We start from the raw sequence: 4,154 nt of genomic DNA, 5'->3' as shown, positions 1-4,154 counted from the left end.
AAGCTCAGCAGTACAGATACAGCACAAGGACTTAAATGAGACTCTTGGGGATTTGGTGTTACTTACATCAAACTGAGTCCCTGAGAGAGTGTTCAAAACACTTCTCAACAACTCAAAATTAAATTGAAACTCCAAAGTTTTCCAAGTTTTAATGGGTACCACTGAGAGACACAAATGACAAATTTTCCCCTGGTTCCAATTAGAGCAGAACACTGGAGGCAGTGATGACAGTTGGGTACAAACAAGGCAAAGGTGTCTCTGGTGCTGAGCAAAGCTGGATGTGTTTGAGGAATGCAAAGAGCCCAGGCCTGAGCCCCAGCCTCTGGCCAGGCAGATCCTGTCCCTCCCTCCTTGCTCAAGGCTCTTCCTGGGATGGGCACTGGCATGTGGGGATGTGCAATGGCAAGGGCAGGAGCATGGGGTGGCCCCTGCCAGGCTGCTGAGCAGGGACAAGGAGGCAATGAGGCCCCAGCCCTGCAAGGGTCACTTGTCTCCTGCTCCTGCCTCAGGCCCAGGACCAGCAGCCATGGCCAAAGTGCTGCCCAAGTTGGCTCTGGCAGGGCTGTCTTGCAGCTGCTGCCCATCCCTGTGCCCTGTGCAGCCCAGGCTGTCCCACGGTGTCCCTGCCTTGCTCCTCTGTCCCTGCAGGCTGTCGGCATCCCCTGGCTGCCCCACCTGGCTGGGCCCTTCCTTTGCTGACAGCTCTGCCTCCTGCCTGCCCCTGCCTGCCCACACAGAGCCTGGGGCTGACCCAGACTCCTTCTGGGAGATGTGTTGTGCCACAGCCCTGCCCTGGCAGGGAAATTACAGAATCACAGAATCACAGAATTTTCAAGACTGGAAGAGACCTATAAGATCATCTAGTCCAGCCGATGTTCTAACTGTTCAACTAGATCATGGCAGCAAGTGCCACATCCAGTCTTTTTTTAATTATTATCTCTCCTTGTTTCCATTCTGGGTCTTCACAGCTGCATTTGGTGACATTATTTCTATCTCAGGTTCATTTCCACTATGAAGAAGAGGTCCAATATATTTGAATCCACCTTTGTCATCCTCACAGGCTATTCTTGTTTTGTCCTCAGTCTCCACCGAACCCAGGACTTCCAGTTCCCATACAGTGATCATGTTCTTGGGGCCTCCAAATCCCATCCTGGGAGATCTCTGGGCCTTCTCAAAGGTGCTCAGCCCTGGAGATGTGATTTAAGTCCAGGAATGGCTTAGTACAATTTTGCCCAAGATTATATTGGGGAATATAATACAGAATAATACACTGTATCTTTTAAGTGACTGAGGGCAGATTTAGATTTTCTGTAAGGATGAAATATTTTTTGATGATGGTGGCAGGACACTGGCATAGGCTGCCCTCAGAATTGAAACCCCATCACTGGATATGTTTAAGGTCAGGGGCTTTGTACAACCTGAATGAGTGAAGGTGTTCCTGGGTAATGGGAGTTTTACCAGAGACTCTTTTCGGTCTCTTCTAACTCAAACCATTTTACATTTCTTTGGTTCTTATATCCCAACTGCTTCTCCACACGGCTGCAAATACCAATGCACACCCTGCCAGCATTTTAATGTGGCCTAATTCCCAACACTTTCATAAAAAGGAAAGAATTGCCATATTAGGGACATGAATTGCCATGTTTATGGAGGAATCATTAAAAGCCCCAAAAGTAAAGAAACTGAAAGGAAGGACCAAAATCTCAGTGTGAAAGATTCACCAAGTGGGATATTGGCAGAGACTCTGATGGTGACCTCCCAGCTGAGGATGGGGGTTTCTGTCTTGGGGTCTGAGTATCAGGATGGAAGGTCGATCCCAGGAGGAGTCCCTGTGCTTTTTCCTCCCCCATGGCTCTGCCCTTCCTGATCCAGCAGCTGTGGGGCAGCAGAGCGGGGGCAGTGCAGGGACAGGCCTGGTTCTGACAGGGCTGTTGTGGTTTAGGAATGGTGCTCCCAATTTACTACACCTACTACCAAGACCACGTGTCGCCCCAGATTTATATTCCCACCATTGCCCCCCCACACCACAGGGGCTTTGCCTGGCCTGGCCCTGATTGATCTCAGCCCATGTTTCACAGTCAGGGATAACCTGGAGATGGCGTCCAGGGTTCACCCTTGTGTGGCCAGTCCAGACCCCCCTGAGGCACTTTAATCCTGGCCGCCCCATCCTCCTGTCTGTTGTTGTGATGCTCTTCAGTGCCCAACTCTTGGGCACGTGAGCATCCACAGGAGGGAGTTTCACAGCCAACTTCTCCTCCAGACAGAGATGCCCTGCCCCAGTCCAGCAGCCCAGCTGGGTTTCCCTCTGTGCTCCCAACTGTCCTTTTTCCATGGTTCCAGCCACCCCAGAGAGCCTTTCCCACCATCCCTGAGTCAGTGCAGAGGTGCAACGCTGGCCATTTTTCTTGCTCAGAGCTCCAGGGATGGTCCCAGTGCTGCAGTGACTGCAGGAAAGGGGACCCCACAATGGGACATTTCTTGGTCAGATACAGACAGGAAGAGTGACAAACTGTCTGTGACTCAGGTTTTGGCCTTGCAGCCCCCGCTGTGGTTTGCAGGGAGCTGCAGTGTGGCTCGGCCCTGGCTGTACCCGGCAGTGCTGGCCTGGGAGAAGGTGTTGGTGCCAGCTGGCCCAGGGAGCTGCAGCGTGTGGGGAACGAGTTCCTCCTGGCCTCCTGCCCCAGGGTGGCACTGCAGGGCCTCATGGAGCCAAGGGGCCATTGTAGCTCTTCAGGGCCCCATGGAATTAAGGGGACTCTTTGGACATTGTGGGGCCTTGTGCGACTGAGGCCATCATGACACTTTAGAAACAAGGGGCCACTGTGAAACTACAGGGCCTTGTGGAACTGACACTGAAATCACCCAAAAAGAAACTTTCTAACACAGTTTGAGTATCAAAAAGCATTCATTTTTATTGCAGCACTGATCACTTGGAGGAGCCTTCCTCCATTCGAGTGCCCCAAACATCATGCGAACAGAGGTTTTATGACACACCCAAGTTCCATATTGATGAGCTATAGAGGTTTTATGACACACACAAGTTCCATATTTATGAGCTATTCCTCTGTGATGCTCTACATCTGGCCTGTAGGCCACACAGTATAAATAATTCCAAGTTCATAAGTGATTTATTATATAATTACCTTGCTTATGTAATTCAACCAGTAAGAGCAGGCCCAGGCCATTGGAGACTCAGGCTGCTACTGGCTGGTTAGCTGAGTAGTAACTGGCTCAGCCAATGAGGATTACCTTCATGGGCCTTCTCATCTATATAAGGATGTTAGATCTCAATAAAGCTGCCTGTTGCTGCATGAACACTCACAGTCTAGTCACCGGTCTCCACGGGCAGGAGTTACTCCACTCTCAGGCATGCAGAGTGCTGCCAAAACCTGGCACCACTGGAGCACCAGGACGGCCTTGCTGGTGCCAGGAAAGCTCAGCAGCACCTTTCTCTCCCAGCAGCATAACACTGGCACAGGCACTGAGCAGCCACGGGCAGCTGACTACTGCTGGGAGACAAAAACCCCAAAACTGGGGGGTTTACAGGGCAGAAAAAACGTGGAGGCACTTTTCTGATGATGCCTACTCTCATCAAGGCTTCATCCAGCAAGAGGAATAGATAAGCTAAACTTATTTCTGGATAAACCACGTTATTTCCACCCTGAGGACCTGAGGCTAGCACAGGAGCCAGCAGAGGCCTTTTAGACAGCAAAACATTTTTGCCCATTTTCCCAGGCTGGCTCACGGTCACACCTCGCCCATGTGGCTCCAGAGCTCTTGCTGTGTCCCACGGGGAGGTTATCCCTTCACATCTGCTCTCGCAGGCTCCAGTTCCCTCCCGGAGCGCCTCCCCGGCTGTCCCAGCACAGCTCAGCACAGCTCAGCTCGGGGTTCCACACGCCACGGGGCCGGGGCACCTCAGAGCTGCTCCTTCGGGCGGGTCACCGCCATCGGTCATCGGCTGAAGGCCTAAAGAGAGGACAGAAGAAACATCACAAATAAGCCATTAGTTCCATCTGTATTCACAAAGCTCAACAGCAGCGGCCTGGCTTGTTGCAGAGGACAAAAGCCAGCACACCGAGTGAAAGGCTGAGGAATTAATGCTGAACCGCACAGCCGAGCAACATCCCCAGTCCCCCGGTCGAACAGATAAA

General features: G+C 51.8%; 1 non-coding gene across 1 annotated transcript; it reads right to left on the bottom strand.

Moving 5' to 3' along the window:
• Nucleotides 1-3,309: 3,309 nt before the first annotated feature.
• On the bottom strand, nt 3,310-3,514 carry LOC134413940 (small nucleolar RNA SNORA74). Its single transcript, XR_010026616.1, has one exon. It is a non-coding gene; the product is annotated as a small nucleolar RNA SNORA74 (small nucleolar RNA).
• Nucleotides 3,515-4,154: the final 640 nt, after the last annotated feature.

The sequence above is a fragment of the Melospiza melodia genome, unplaced genomic scaffold (assembly GCF_035770615.1).
Source record: "Melospiza melodia melodia isolate bMelMel2 unplaced genomic scaffold, bMelMel2.pri scaffold_61, whole genome shotgun sequence".
Taxonomy (NCBI): Eukaryota; Metazoa; Chordata; class Aves; order Passeriformes; family Passerellidae; genus Melospiza; species Melospiza melodia.
Note: the sequence above shows the minus strand (reverse complement) of the source record. Positions and strands in the feature narration are given on the sequence as shown.